The sequence below is a fragment of the Labrus bergylta genome, chromosome 18 (genome assembly GCF_963930695.1).
Source record: "Labrus bergylta chromosome 18, fLabBer1.1, whole genome shotgun sequence".
Classification (NCBI taxonomy): Eukaryota; Metazoa; Chordata; class Actinopteri; order Labriformes; family Labridae; genus Labrus; species Labrus bergylta.
Genome location: NC_089212.1, coordinates 15,785,041 through 15,801,778, shown reverse-complemented (window position 1 = coordinate 15,801,778; position 16,738 = coordinate 15,785,041). Strand labels below are relative to the sequence as shown.

General features: G+C 37.3%; 1 protein-coding gene across 2 annotated transcripts in view; it reads right to left on the bottom strand.

Moving 5' to 3' along the window:
- rpap1 (RNA polymerase II associated protein 1) overlaps positions 1-16,738 on the bottom strand; it is a 52,076-nt gene that overhangs the window by 510 nt on the left and 34,828 nt on the right. Inside the window, exon 28 of one of the 2 annotated variants that reach the window (XM_065966369.1) lies at positions 2,599-7,105. The exons of the other annotated variant lie outside the window; for it this stretch is intronic. The gene's annotated coding sequence lies outside the window, so the exon portion shown is untranslated. Of the gene's footprint in view, positions 1-2,598; positions 7,106-16,738 lie in introns of those variants that run through there. 2 annotated transcript variants of the gene reach the window in all.

Genomic DNA, 16,738 nt, shown 5'->3' with positions numbered 1-16,738 from the left:
CTGTCAATCAAACAAGAATATTTTCAGAGCACAAAACACTTCAGATTCCCAGGGCGGTAAAGATGACAGTGAAGTGGGAGGGGAAAGTACGGGTCGTACTTAACGTAAGGGTCGGAAGACATAGAGCGACCCTGTGTAGTCTCTTGAATGCGTAAAACACAGCTGCGGTCACAGTGGTTACCAGGAGATGAGGTGTCCCTGATTTTGAAGAGTCCTCCTCTTGAAAACTTAAACAGCCAACCCCAACGGATCGGGGAGACTTCAGCGCTGATGAGCTGAGACTTCAGTTGCTAATTCATATTTATACACCTCCATGATCAGAGAAATGAGCAGCAGAATCAGTAAGACTTTACAAATGCAGCAACACAAAAGCACAAGAACTACACAGGAGGTGGAGCACCACGCTTAGGCCTCATATTGTGCTCATTAAAGCTCTTTCACACCTTTTGACTGAAGATCAAATGTTTCACCTGCAGTCCAGGTTGAAGTCAGGTGGCTTCTTGATGACTCTGTTTATTCATGTTTGGTAACAACAAAGTAAGCTACAAACGGACAGATGTTAGTTGTATATTTTTGACAATCATGTGACATTTCGTCTCAGTTAACTGAGGGATTTCACTCACAAATCTACAGCTTTTCTTTCCATCTGCCTTCGACAGAGAGAGGGAATATTGTTTATTGTGAATATTGTACTTTACTCACCATCCACACCTCTGATCAGGTACATTCTCAGGATAATGCGACCAATGACCTTAAGCTAGAGATGATTATCACTTGTCTTTATTAATGTGTTGCACACAAGCAACACTAATCTTACATTGCTATGGAGATAAGAAAGACGCAGCTAGTAAATGAACCAATAAAGCAATGGCACAGCTAACTTCAAGGGATACTTGAGTGCTTTAGCTGTATATGCCTGTATATTTTTTAGATCTCGATAATAACTTATACATAAAAAACGTTTATGCTTCGAAAACTTTTAGTTAAACTTCTCTCTAGCTCTTCATAATATTTTGTTGAAATCATATTATAAATAAGGTGAGTCACATTTGTCACTCATATACTTAGGCTGTGTCCGAAACCACATACTGCCAGCTAACTCAAAATACATATACTGCATATCTCCACTGCTGCAATGCTGATATTAAGTTCACAAAGGGGCACTCCTGTTACTTCTGAACCTACACATTTGTGCACACTAACTTCTTTGTATTCTATAAAAATAAATATTATATTTTTATTCTATCGCGCAACCAGTGAACTACAGTAAGAGTCTGTTGAGAGTTGCTTTGGTGCATGTGATTTCCAAGGTTGATAAATGTAAAAAAAGACCAGCTGCTGAATGTTTTTTTTTTTTTTTTCAGAGACGACAGAATGCTTTCTACACAAACAGAATCATTTAAGTGGAAACTGCCAGTTCATAGTTTTGAGATGAATTCTGTTTTGTTTGTTGTACACGAGTGTGTGTGTGTGTGGGTGTGTGTGTGTGTGTGTGTGTGTGTGTGTGTGTGTGTGTGTGTGTGTGTGTGTGTGTGTGTGTGAAGGAGTGAGGTTTTTTTTTTTCCTTATTTGTGTGAGTATTTACGCTGCAAGCTGTTATGACTCAGGGATGAATAAAGTTGAATTGATAAAATGCAGAAATATAAAAATCATTGAAATACACTTAATTTAAAACATTTGTATTCATCATGTCAAACTTATTACAAAATAACTCCTCAGGTCTAGAAGACAACAATCTAGGTTATGGGAAACTAAACTTTGAATGACAGAGGCCTGGAAAGATTGTTGGTTCATGTCTGATATTTTTTTTTTTGTTTTATTTTTGGAGTTTTACCCTCATCACTATGAATTTTATGGTGCAATAAAACCTTTGGCTTCATTGCAATATCATAAAGGTTTTTAAATATATTGCTTACATACTTTAGAGTCCAATTAGTGAAAGAAGGACAAGAATCACATTGCTGCAGCTCCAACAAACATAACCATTTGGTTTTGATTAAGGAACAGGAAGAGGGGGGTTGAAACTAATCAATCCACCACAGCATCTGCCATTATTTCCCTCCTCACTCTAACTACCCCCGGCAATAAATTGACAACCAAATGTGAGGATATAACAGCCAAATCCCTCTGCTATTATCATGTTGTCAACAAATTTGAGACATATGTGACAAACATACAGTTCAAGTTTAAGTTTTAGCTCACTTCTTTAAGGCACAAGTCTGCCAGCAAATATGGTTTCATGATTTTTAAAGCTACAGAGCTGATCTGCTTTCAGTTATAGCAGAGAATCAGATATTGCTAAAACACAAAATTTAACTTTTTGGGACTGATTGACTGAATCGGAAAAAGGCGTTTCTGCTGGATGTTTTGGCCAAAGCTCAGTCAGGGCAAGCCACACATTTGTCTGTCTCTTTTTCTTCAGCCAGTTCTCTCCACCAAACCAGCTGGCAAAGCCTCCACCAAATCCGACCACATGAATAAACATCAAACTGCAACATCTGTTTTGATAGGGGAGAATCTGACCGTGATGCACAATACATCCTTTTATCTTTACATTTCAATCCAAAGTAAACACCAGCAGACGTGTTCTCATGCTGCTATGGTTACACAGGAGGGTTTTCTTGGAATTTGTTTTCGAACAAAGCAGTGACAGTCATAAAAGAGCTAGTACAGGAACTCCAAACTCTGCGTGTCAGAATTGTTGTATCACATCACATTTAGATTCTTAGACAATAACAAGAAGATGGTGTCAGATTGTGTCAATAAGATGGTATCAGCAGCAGTCTAGCTAGACAGAAGTAGGCGTTTTCTCAACAACAACAAAACGCTTGCAGTTTGAATCAAATTATGTTTGCACCTGGGATGTTATCTTCTCCACTTATGCAAAAAAAACAATGCTTCAAAGCTATTTAAGGTGCAGAGATAGGCAGAAAACTGTTGTCCTAAGTAACAATTATACAAAAGTCGTCCTAAATACAGTTTTAAACTTTTCTCAGGAAGAGGGAAAGAAAAGACGGGACACATCTCAGATGTAACCCTGTCTGTTCGTTGTCAATTTGATGTAAACAACATGATTTTTTCATAACGTATAATGTCAGTTAAAACTGGATACTGACAATAACAAAAGTGTCGAGATATGCGAGATATCTTTTCAGAAGCCTATGGCATTTTTTTTCATGGAAATGTAGAGTTTGAAATCAGGTTCAGAAAAAGAGAAAATCACAGAACACATATGTTAAAGAAAAGAGAGAGACGGATATTGGTAGATAAATGACTTTGACATCAAGAGGTCACACCTGTCTGCATCATTTATCTCTCTGAACATTACGGAATGAACTCAGGATACTGCAACATGAAAAATGTACCACTGTGTTGTTAGGGCCTGACTTGTCTTGTTTCTGTGGTAACTATGGAAACAGAGAAAACACATCCCTGTACAGCACAGCTTTAATGGTACTTAGGAGAACTTGTTTCCACAGTCTAAAACATCCTGAATCTGAGGTTTTGGTTTCAGCACCACCAGACCACAGTAGGAGTTTCTTTTCTTTTCTTTTCAATAAACAGACCAGTATGTAGAGCAGCTAAGAGCTTACAGGTTTTCTTTTGTTGTTGATGTGCTTTATAAGATTAAGGGAAACATAGGAAATCAAGAGTTCATTCTGAGGTACAGTACAGAGGCCAGGCTGAGGTGAAGTCGATTAAAATACTTATCAAAACATGCTTGGAATGGCATGAGCTTTACAGATTATATCTAATTAAATAATATATCAGAGGGAAGGCTTTACACTAGAACGCGTCAACTCTACTGAGCAAACAGTCAAATTGATATCATTATGAAAATCAAAATGACCTCGGGTCAAAGCAACACACCTCCTACATTCATTGGGATGACTTGGAGGCCAATGAATGTCAGATAGCAGCAGTTCACGATTTTTAACTTGGGTTCAAAAAGTTAAAATAGCTTTATAATAAACTGTTTAGAATAAATTGATTAAATGACACATAGTATTCCCACAGATGTTTTCATTTTGAACAAGTATCAACTCTACAGTCTTTCCCAACTTGTTTTTAGCACCCTTCAGCTCATCATTTGGTTTCAAAAGCTGTAACTTAAATGTTTTATTTTTCGTCGCTTTGTTTTCTATTGGTTTAATCCCATAGCTGTTATATTGGTTTTACTTTCTTGCATCACAGCAGGCAGCTACTTTCTGAACTGTTCCCATATTAATCATAGCTCATAAAAAGGAATATTCAAAGTTATTCAAGGTTGTGAAATCTGTAGAGCATTTGGAATCAAAATACTGCTCATTCTCTCTATCTAAATGCTAATAACATTATATCTTTTCCAGAATATTTTTGCTCCCTTGTCTCACGAACTCCTGTGGATCCATCTGCTGTCATGGAAATGATCATTATATGTCATACTATAGGTCATATTTATCCTGTTATTTGAGAATTTCTTTGTTTGAATCATCTTCTCTGTCTGTCAGTCTGTTTATCGCTCTCCATCTGTCTCTCCCTTGAACTCACTTTTTCAGCTCGTTGTTGCAGCAGATGACTGGTCGTCAATTGGAATGGTTAACCTCAAGGTTTATGCCTGTAAACTGGAATATTTCCCTTGCATCTGTTGAAAGTATTTGTTCATTTAAGGTACATTTTTGGTCCTTCTTAATCTTAGAACTAATTTGCTGATATCACACACAGTCACATCTCTAGGAGATATGGGCAACTTTTCGAGGTTTTTCCTGTAGGCAGTGGTGAGTGATGAAACTAAACCTACCATGATTTCCTTTTCTGTCTGTTGACAGTTTTTACAGTCCGACTTGCAACTTGAGAAGTGAAATTAGAGTTAAAGTTAGGGAGCAACATCGAAAAGCGGATCAATAGCATGTCTGTTTATTGTGTTAAAATAATAATATAATAATAAATAAAACACTAATTGTCATCAGATTATATACAGTAGCCAATGGGATCCAGGATGCTGATGCGCATTTTTGTCTACGCATCCTGGATCTTTGGGGATTCCTTTACTACAGTCAAAAAAACTCCTCATGTGGGGAGTGTTTGAACTTGAATTACTTCTTTCCTTAGAGGATTTTTGTACAGCTCAAGGCCTACCTGGGGTCTTCTGGTCAGCACACTTGAATGAGTAATCAAGTCCCTCCACTTTGGACATTTCATAGAGGCTATTCCTTGATGAATTTGCAGGCTGTCCACGAACTGACTGTGCTAAACTTATAAACCAGGCTTGAGTGATCCAGTATTAAGTCGCCTAGCTGTCGTCCCTCTTTCAGCACGTCACCCTGACCTTTATTTGACAACGTAAACCATCTCTCAGGGTGAACTCAAATCTAATCATGTAAATTCAATTAGAAGAACCTCATTACTTTGAATTGCCTGCAGAAGTAAGGCTATGTCTTAGCTCTTATTGCATGACATTTCTTCTTCCATGAACTGAGTCTGGTTTGTTGACAGCAGAAGGGGTAATAGAGGTTGAGATGGAGGGAGCAAAGGGGGTCTTCATTATTAGAAATCAAGCCCACAGATCTTTATTAGCTTAACCAAGTAGGTTATGTCGTCTGTGACGTTTGTTTTCTGTTTGTCAGCAAGATTACAGAAAACTACTGACCTGATTTTTAAAAACTTTTAAAAGATTTGAGTCTTTTTGACACTTTACTTGTTAAGCTAGATTGCATTTAACTTAAATTCTTATAGTTACTTTGTGTCTGTTTGTTTAGGCCAAACGCTGCATTGTACACACCAAGCATGTCGTTTCAACTTCTCTTAGAGTCTGATTTGATTAGCTTGTTCAACAATTTAAAGACATAATGAGATCAAATAAAGTGTTTTTATAACAAGATTTGTGGAAAGAGGCAGGTTATAATATGAATTTGTACAATTAGGCTATAGCCAGTGATAGTTAACATTATACTAACACACCGGTAAAACAAATAGTGTAATAATTTTAATAGTCTTTCGCTGAAATGTGCTTTGCTCTCTTCAAATTTACTAAAGTATATTTTTGTGTCAGAAATCTACTTGCTACTTCTCAACCTTTTTCCATTTAGGGATTATACTAAAAAAGGCTCACACTGATTAAAAGATGCTGATTATTGTTGTTGTTGTTGTTGTTGTTACTAACGTCACAGTCTACTTTTGTTGAAGCATTGTGACAGGTATAAAACAATACTCACAGTGCCAATCCTTGTCAGCGCTTTCATGGCTGACTTGTGTAATTTCCTTCGTGTAAAGTGCAGGGAGTTGGATCAATTGCACCTTTTATTGTAGTTATATTTTTCCTCAAGGACACTTTAGACACGCTATTGCAACTCATTGGACCCCCTGATTCTGCTACACATCTGCCAAGTAAATCAGCACTATCGTAGATCTAGAAGATTTTGAGCTTTTTGTGCTACCAAGCATGCACATTGCTATAGCATATAATATTTATAAAGTAACTGACTACTAAACACGATTTATGCAGCTGATGACGTAAGCTAAACGCAGTTGCTCTAGAAAGCTAGAGTGACCTAATGTTCAAAATGTCACTTTGTATAAAACATTTACCCTACGCAGGCTTATTAATAAAATAATCTGTTAGACGTGATTCAAAGTTTGAATTCAGACAGATGTTGTCAAGCAGCAGTGAACATGTTGTTTTCCTTCACAGTCGACAGGAAGTGACTTGTATAATCTAATAAACCTGAAATACGAAGCTGTCTGGGTCTGTCAGGATGCATTTCCTCCACCTTTAGTGTGTTTGTCTGACTGTACAGTCTGTTAGTTAGTTCAAAAGGTGCTCTGCGAGGTTTTGACAATTCAGTTAACTGACCAAAACCCTGTTATATTTCATCCAGTTAGTCGATAAGAAATTGACAAGTTCGATTTTTCTTCCCTTTTTCCCTCTTGTTAACGCTCTCTCTTGCTGTCTCATTGGACCAAAATATTGGCTGTGTTTACAGCACAGTTGATACAAAGTGGATGAGGTTCCTTGTCTCCACAGGTTTGTCAATGAACTATGTCAAAGGGAATAATAACTTTTTAATCTCCCAGTTGATTTCGTCGTTTTCAGCTCAAGGCTTGTTGACTTAAACTTCTTCAGGGTCTGAAAGAAAAAAGAATGGGAAAAAAGTTTTAAAGGCAAGAGTGTTTTATAACGTTGTTTAGTAAAATCCAACTTTTTTAAAAATCATAGATGGTTTTGTTGAGACAGACTTCCAATGTTATACTCTCTCTTGGCATGAGAGTATAACCTTTGACTGAATCTCTTGTTCTTGTTGCTATAATTGTTGGTAGCATTGTCCAGAACCTTGATACGAAGCAGATGATGAGTTGGTGCTCTGACAAATGGAAAATCTCAAACTGGTCACAGAGTGTTGGATTGCAAGTGTAAAATATGTGACTATCCTTGAGCAAATATCTGAATGGTGAACAAAACAGAAGAGTAGTGTCCTGATATGTACTTTGATAATAAATAAATACATTTAAGCTATTAAGACTTGAATGTGTGTAATGAGGTTGAAATTGTTAGGTGGAATTAACAGAATCAAAGAAGATATAAAAAAAAAATCAAAAAAAATCCAATAAACAAGGAAAGGAGTTACTGGAAGAAAATCAAGAGATGATTTTTTTTTAAAGACATTTCTGTTTTGAGAGAAACCTAAGAATATCCATAAGCCACGTCTGTGACGAGCAATGATGTGCAGGTCATCAGAGTGAGAGAAAGAAAACTGTGGATCGATAGGACTTCAATATATTTATGTTAATTATTTATGTAAAGCCAGTGAAGGTATAGCTTAACCTACTATATGTTTAAAAACAAGCATATAGTGCAAATGACTAATCTTCTATGAGTCTAGTATGCAGATTTAGTTTTGACAATGTCAAGCTTTCTGTTTCCACCATTCTTAATGCTAAGCTAGCTATAGTGTTACTAGAGTACATTTAGAAGAACAGTGGGCCAAAACTTTTATATCTGCAGGTTAACAAGCAACTAGCAACTAGTTAGCCAAGCTTATCATTAAGTCTGATACTGAAGGAAACTGTTAAACTTGTTCTGTTCGAAGTTAAAACACACCTAAACTATGCATAAATGTTTTATAGAATCAGTTTTAACCTTCAACATCACAGCCTGGTTTGGGTCTCTGTCAAACATTCATCGTAACCCATTAAACAGGGTCATAACAATAAGCAGCAAAATAAATCGGACAGCCGCAGGAACCACTGATCAGTATCTACAACAGGAGAACAAAACTAAAAGGACAACACAACACCTCAGACAGCACACACACACTCTGCCATCTCTACAACCGTCTCCCCTCAGGCCACAGATACAGATCTCTCACTTTCCGGACTAATCGAGCCATGTCAAGCTTTGCTCCCACATCCATCAGGCTCATGAACAAATGATCTATTTCTTATTTATTTTTAACACCACTCTTTTAACCGCTTATAACAATTATTTATGACCTATCATGCTTTTAATACAGCCTCTTGTATGTGTGTGTTTCTGTTGTTGTTTTTGTGTCTAGCTGTATGCGCACTGATGCTCTTTTACACAAATGAAGTTCCTAACAGATAAATAAAGTTATTTGAATTGAATCAGTAAATTTCTTCGGTAAAGATTATGTTTTGATAAAGCCAAGCTTGCTGTCTCCCTTGTTGTCAATGTTAAGATGCTAAGCTAGCTACAGTAAAAGACTATTGCTCCACGCAACATTGAAAAAAATACCCCTGTTTACCTTCTTAGTGAGAGTACAGCAGAGCAATACCAAAATGCTGATTACAGGGCAAATACAGCTAGCAGTGGGTTGTTCTAGCCTGGCTTTAGCACAATCTATTGCTCTCTTGTAGTTTTGGACGACATCATGAAATACCTTAAAATTACTTCTCAGTGAAGGTCAGATATGTGTAACTACTCCAATATCTGAAGGTTTACAATGACACTAGGGTAGGCTAAGCCTAGCTTACCAAAAATATTTATTACTACGCAATACGGTACAAAAGTAAGGTGATGTAGGCCTACAGCTGAACAGGATTTGTTTTGACGGTGGTAGCTTTTTGTCCTTGTTTTCAGTCTTCATACTAAGCTAGATTCTGACTGTACTTTTTTTTCACATTAGGCTACAGGGGGCGGCTGTGGCTCAGTTGGTAGAGTCGTCGCCTCTCAGTGGTGGTGTATGAATGGGGTTAGTTACTTCTGATGGATGATACTACATAGCGATCACTACCATCAGTGTGTGAAAGGGTGTGAATGGGTAGGTGTGACCTGTGGTGTAAAAGACTAGAAAAGCGCTATATAAGCTCAAGTCCATTTACCATTTACAGCCAGTAGATTGTTATCATAGCATAGCTGTTACGACCCCTCCACATCTGCGTGTGTTCTTGTGCTGCTGGTTCTTCTTGTTGTTGTAGGTTCCTGTCAAGGCGGGGCCGTCAGTGAATAAGCTACACCTGGGCCCAGTGTAGTCTTCATCAATATAATACTCCTGTCAGGACAGACATGGGCTCTCATCTTGTTCTCAAACCCCTTGTGACGGCGCGGCTATTTGATTTTGTTCCACAAATTATTAATTATAATTATTATATATATATATATATATAATATATTATTATCATAATTTGGTGTTATTTTGGTATACCTCGTCTTCAACTCCTATTTTTGTTGCAGCCTAAGATCCGGTTTGTAACATAGCATGATATAAATGAGGATTAGGGTAAATAGCAAGCCTGATAGCCTGGCTCTGTCCAAAGGTGGGGAAAACATGGTCATCGGCACATTAAGTGTTAGAAAAAAAAAAAAAAAAAAAAGCAAATAAGGCAGGGGAGTGCTTTTCTCAAATGATGGACTATTTCTTAAATTCAACTTGTCCTGGACAAGTATAAATCAGGTTGTGTGTTTCAGTGCCATGATCTGTCAGGCTGCTAATATCACTTACTGTAACCATCAGAGAGAGAGAAAAAGGAGTTTTTAAGGTCAGCAGGGAATATTTTCATAAGTACTTCCAGAGGTTTGAATAATAATATCCATATAAGGAAGTTACGATGTTGGAACAGCCAGAAAAAAAAACTATTAGGCTCCTTTTTCATTATCAGTCAAAATAAATATCTTCACTGTCTGTGTGTTGGCCAAGATAGATGCAGTGCAAGACTTTTAAGAAATATATCTTGCCAAGCATTAATCTTAGCTCATGTAATATGTCATATAACAGGAGGTCTGTGTACTCTTCATAAAAAGAGTGCATTTGTGTGTGTGTGATTACTTGTACTTTGACCAAAGCTCCCAGCAGACTAAATTGTTCCACTATAGAAATTCACATAATAACAGACACATGTAGGCACCGTTTCTTGTGATTACTGATAGCAGCACATTTTCTTTTTTTTTTTATCAGATACTCTGTGTTTGCGTGCCATTTAGAATAATTTCACTTACTGGCCTGGCTCACCGCGGGCCATACCGGCAGGTATGAGCATTTGACTGTCACTATGCTGCATCTTTTACTTTAGAAATTCAATCCAGTTGCTGTTTTCTATCATAATTGGTGTTTTCTCTACAGTCAGTGTTTTGTACATAGACTCGGTAGGTAGGCTGGGATAAATAAAGTGATCTGAATAGCATAATGACAACTATAATACATAAATAAAGTAGGACTAAAAACGAATAACAACAGTAATGGTTTTACAGGTTGAATGGTAATCAATTATGGTATATTTACAAAATGAATCTAGTTTGTTCCGGCATCTTACTTTTATTTCCCCAGCTGATAACGCAGATGATTTCTGTCTCCATGACAACAGATGATAGTTAATTTTCTAATGTTAGTGAACTTAAGCCACAAATTGAAAGAAATTATATTCATAGATGACAAATCTCAACTGCCAAGAAAAACACTATTAAGGACTGTTAGTATGATCACAATAGTATGATGATACTTGTCACCTGTTACAACAACCACTGTATAATGTAACCAAACTGTAAAAATCAAACTGAACTTAATGCAGTGCCCCTAATAAATATCTACTTGTATGTAAGTAATTTGCAACATTGCATCTAAAATAACAACAAATGCACTTTGCATTTTTCCGTTGAATGTCATCGTCTTGCCTTTCCTGAGCAAAAGGTTAATCACCTGTTTTTGGTAATTTCATCTAGCCGAGATACAGGCGAGACTTTTAATCTCTTAGACATGTGGAGCACAAACCCATTTTAATCAAAGGTTTAAAAAAAAAAAAAAAAGCCTATTGAAAGAAGAGCTTCTCCTCCTGGAAGATGGAGTATGACCAGCATTTTCTGCTCTGATCTCTAATTGTGTGGGGATTTTCAGCTTTCTGATCTCAGGGGTTACCAGCAAACACCAGATGACGGTGTTCAAAACAAACCTGCAGCACATGGATCCACTCTCTCTAAATCTGCAAATAAGCCACATACATTTGCCAAACATTTGGATACAGCTAAAGTTCAAGTATTTTATGTGATGAACTCTGTCATTATTTAAGACAATTCCACTCGGATGCATCTAACAGCTGTCTCTTCATGCCACAAAAACACAGCTCATCAATAAAAACATAGTAACATTTAACAGATATTTGAATTTTGTGTCTAAAACTGAAAAGGTGAAACATTTCTTAAATTACTCTCATCTTCATTACTTGTGTCATTCTGAAAACAAAATTGGCGAGATCAACTATTTAGACAGGGGAAGTTCATGATTTTCTGTATGTTAAATTTGTGATATTTTGGTGTTATATTGCAGTATTCTTTGGTAAACTGGGAGTGAAGTTGAGCTTTGCAATAAAAAATAAGAAGAGGCTCCTGCTTTGTTTGAAACATCAGTATCAATTTCTGGAAAATTTCAGGAGAGGCTGCCCCAAATCTTCCTGAGTTGCCAGTTCACTTCATAACAATTATAAATGTAATTGAACAGTATAAACAAATGAGTGGTAAAGAACCTACAAGCAGCAAATAATATAAAGAAGGTTCATTATGGGCCTGTCACTCACTGGTAATGAGATCAACCCCTATCGGTCATTCCTGGTGAATTTTCCTGAATATTAGCTGCTTTGTTCACACAACAGCTAACACTGACTACATGCAGAAACTGTTCTGGAAAGGCTGCCAGGAAAAAAAGTCAAGCTGAAAAAATTAGCTGTTTGGTGTTCACACATGCAGCTCACCCCATAATTATGGAAAATATGAACAGGTTTGTATAATATAAATAAAAACAAACCTGAATGGGGCCATCACCCAAACTATTTTTGGCTATCTGTCAAGTCAGAGGCAGGACATCATTTACTAGGCTTTCTTCAAAAAGTTTTTATGGGAAATTTCAGTGAGCAGTTGTTCTTTTGTTGGTACTTTTTACTGGAACTCTTTAAGAGACACCATTTTTTAGCCTTTACAGAATTAACATGATACATGGACTGTCTTAGCTTAGCAGCTCTGTGCACCACTACTGGAGCCTTTGCTCATGTTACAGGGATTTTGACGTAAAACAACAATATTTTCCTCAATAACTTACTGATACACTCTTTCATTAGAGAAAGATAAGTGACAACAATACTCAAATAACATGATATGAGTAATACTTAATTAAAGGCCATTTAATGTCCCACAATTTGGTGATCTGACTTAATGCTTGTAACCCAAAATATTCCATTCGTGAATCCCCAATTGAAATGTCTGAATGAGTGGATTCTGGGATGAAAACTCTTCTCGTCTTCTAACATGATTCCTGAGAGTGCTGGGTGTAAACTGTCGGCATCATTTTCTTTTATTCAGGTGTCACGGAGGCTGACCTTTAAATTCACAGTCACATACAGCAGGGGTTCGTCCAGGAAAGACAAGCAGGGCTCACAGTCATTATCCAGGGAGCTGGAAGCATGTATATATAGACTGCGACCAGGGTCCAGTCAGTCCTACTTCAACACATCCTGCCTCAGATAGTAAACCACAGACTGAGAGATGACAGTTTGGGTTTTGCAACAAGTGTTTTGTTAATATTCCCCAAAGGACCCATACGTGTTTCTCTTCTGTAATAGAAGAGCAGCTTCTGCAAACTCAGTTATAAACAGTAGAAATCAGAGGAAAATGTTGCTGATAATGTGAACATTTTTATTGGAATACTGAGATATGACTCCCCACTATCACATTAGTGACAGAAATAAACATCTGAGGAGTTAGTTTTATGCTTTGAATCAGTCGAGATGCGTGCGCTTTGTTTATTAAAGGCTGTATTATTGAGCAGAACTTTATAAATTTGAGCAGAACAACTGAATATTCAGGAAAAAGCTTCCTTGTATGATTGTTTAGTTTAATCACATTTTAATGATCCATTGTAGCATCTAATACACCCTAACACAGATTTTGGACAGTTCCCAGGAGATCTTTTACTCATCACACTTTGTGATACACTAACATAGGGGAAAAAAGGGATGTTTTGCTGTGAAAATTAAAAACAAAACCTACTGTGACGCTTTGAAGGTCATCACCTCTCTTGCCATTAAAAACACACCTCACATCTTTTAAGCAGCCTTATTCAGTAAAACGATGAAACAAATTTTTGTGGTGGGTTGAGTTCAGTGTCACCTGCTCGAAAAATGGCCAGTTAAAAAAAACTTTTGTTGAAGTGTAAATTCTGCTCAAGCTTCTGCTTTAAAGCAATGTCTCCTATTAAGCAGACTCAAACTGACAATGTGCTTCATGGTCAATAAAACACTCACACTGCTCTTCCCTGTCAATCTTTTGACATAATTAAACACAGTCAAATAAGCTGTAGCCTTTCAGAGCCCCTGCAAACAGCTCCATTAAAACATCAATGGGAAGCCATGGAGGCTCCCTGCTTCATTAATGGTCCTCTAAACACAACAGTTTGGCTCCGGCTGTGCAGACTCAATAGGGTTTTAAAAAATAAAGCATCAGTGTTGGAAAGCCTGGACTTGCGTCATATAAAACTTAAAGTAGGGCTGTAACGATTACATTATAGTTGCATGTTTGAAATTCCATTCATTTGCATTAAAAATAAAATTTGTTAGGCTTTTATTTTGAAATGTTTGTACTGTCTCAAGCTGAGAGTACTTCACTTGCTGTTTGAATTCAAACTTGCTTTTAATATGAAATAAGGTAAGGACCTTTCGGTAGATCGAGATTACAACATTGACTTAACCACAGAAAATGGAACTCTTTACAGATCAAAAACTAAATGAGAAAATAAATAAACAAATACTAAAGTGAAATGTTTGATGTCGTAACGTGGATATTACGTCTAGAAGTGAATTGAGCCATTCAAAGACGCAGCAGTGTTGTTCTTTTTCATTACTATGACTACAGGGAGATAAGTTATCTAAAGTGAAAAAATAGCATGTGATTAAAAAAAATGTATGCATTCATTTCAGACCTTAATTGATTGCAATTAACTACTTAGTGAGTGCTGACAGCCCTAATTTTAAGTGATCAAAATATCCATCCATCCATCCATCAATCATCTATACCGCTTTTCCCGTTCAGGGTCACAGGGGCAGGGCGAGGGGGGGGGGGTGTACACCCTGCACTGTTCACCATTCATAGGGCTGACATATAGAGACAGAAAACCGATCTCACATTAACACCTATGGGCACTATAGAGTCACCATTTTCCCTAAGGAGCATGTCTTTGGACTGTGGGAGTAAGTACGCAGAGAGAACCCCAAATGCACGGAGAGAACACGCAAACTCCACACAGAGAGGCCCTGACCGACGGGACACAAAACCAGGAACCTCCTTGCGGTGAGGCAACAGTGCTAACCACTGCACCAATGTTTTAAAAACGCAAGGACATGGAACAAAACGAAATTAAAAGATGGTTCTGTGTTTTGTGACAGCACAGTGGTGTGATGCGAAACAGGCTCCAACAGAAAATGTGTCGACCATCAATATCCAAACCAAGGCATGATAAACACATCAGGAACCAAAAAAATAAAACACTCCAGAGGGCTGCATGAGAGCTTAACGTTTCCTCAGAGAGGAGCAGATGATTTATCAACAGTCCTACAACTGTAGTCACCTGGTGAAGTTTAACGACTGAAGACAAACAGGTAACAGGAAAAAGATGTTCTGAAAATAGGCCACGAGGAGTTCATAATGATTCAGTTTCCAGCTATTAAGATGTTTGTGCTTGGATACAGGCTATTATTTAGCATTGACTGGATAAAGACATTGCTCCTGTTATTTCACTGTGGAAATAATAGTTTTGAAGTCTCCAGAAAGGCATTGTGTAAGTAAGAGCTAGACAGGCGGAGGTGGTCAGCAAAATGTGCCACACACAGCCTTCCTACTCATAAACACAAATGCATGTTTACAACCTGTGCGAAATATAGTTTACTCTTTGGAGCTCATTTCCCCCTTCATCAAAACTAAAAGGGGTTCGTTTTTATCACTCTTGGGTTTTAGAGGAAATAAAAAGCTACTATCAGCTCCTGGTTTAGTTAGCAAAGCATAAGACTAAATGCATAGTGAAATGCGAGCCTGCCTCTACCCACAGGGAGTTAAATGGCCTATCTGCATGTTAAAAGATAATTTACATGTTATTTCCTGTGGTTTAATATTGAAATAAGGTATGATAAGATAAGATACTCCTTTATTTATCCCACAACGGATAAATTGACATTGTTACAGCAGTAAAGAGCAATGATTGCCAACAAAAGAAACACACAGTAGGCTAAGCTAAGCGGGTACTAATATAAACCTGATATAATACTTACATAACTAATGAAAACTCAGATAAGGGATGTCAAATCTTTCCATAATGTTTTTTTCAACAGGCGCTTTTATTTGTGTGAATTTGTCTGAAATCTTATCCTTGTAACTTCTTTTCTGTAAAAGAGGAGCTAAAAGAATTAGGTGTCACTACTTCAGAAATGCTGACTCTCTGTTTTCTCTCCATTCAAGGAAGTTATTACATTGCAGGAATGATAATGAGAGCTCTGAATGCAGGCTGACAGAGTGACCTGTTTGTCCTTCACCATCCCAACCTCTCACTGTTACTCCAGGATTTGGCTTTTGAACAGAGCAGAAGCAGCAAAAAAAAAAAAAAAAGATTTAAGTGATCAAAGACACTGCTGATGCTGCTGCTGCTGATTCTCCTGAGTCAACAGAAACTCCATAGTGTGTGTAAATGTGTGTGTGTGTGATACTACTATACTACTATAGAGAGAGCAGTAAGGCAAGAACTGTTCCACGCTTCAGATCTGCATTTTTTGTGGTTAGACCATGTTTTATGCACTGAATTCCATAAACACACAGAGCTTTGCATTGAATCACATGGATTACTCTCCCTCTGTTCATGATGATTCCATTACGTGTTCCAGAACTAAACGAGTGACGTGTTTAGTGGCACGTAAAACATGATGTATGTTAATAATTTGTCTTGGTTTGAGCAGTTTGCTTGAGCTTTGAATTTGATGCGGTATGGTTGCGAAGTCACTGAAGAGCAGATGTTTGTAGTTCAATTTGAAACTCTAATAAAGGTTTTTCAGATTTTGTTAACATTTACAAAGATGACATGACAAGAGGAGAAACTTTACATCGTAGTATTCATCATATGCTCTGTGCTGAACTAGATAATAAGCATGAAAATCTAATTCAACCCTGTACATTTTTATTAATTTAATATTTCGCTGCAATTCATAGGCTTCACCTTCAATTGTTGATCTTCATGTTACCCACTCATTTCATTTTAATCTGACAGCAACAGAGGATTCGAGG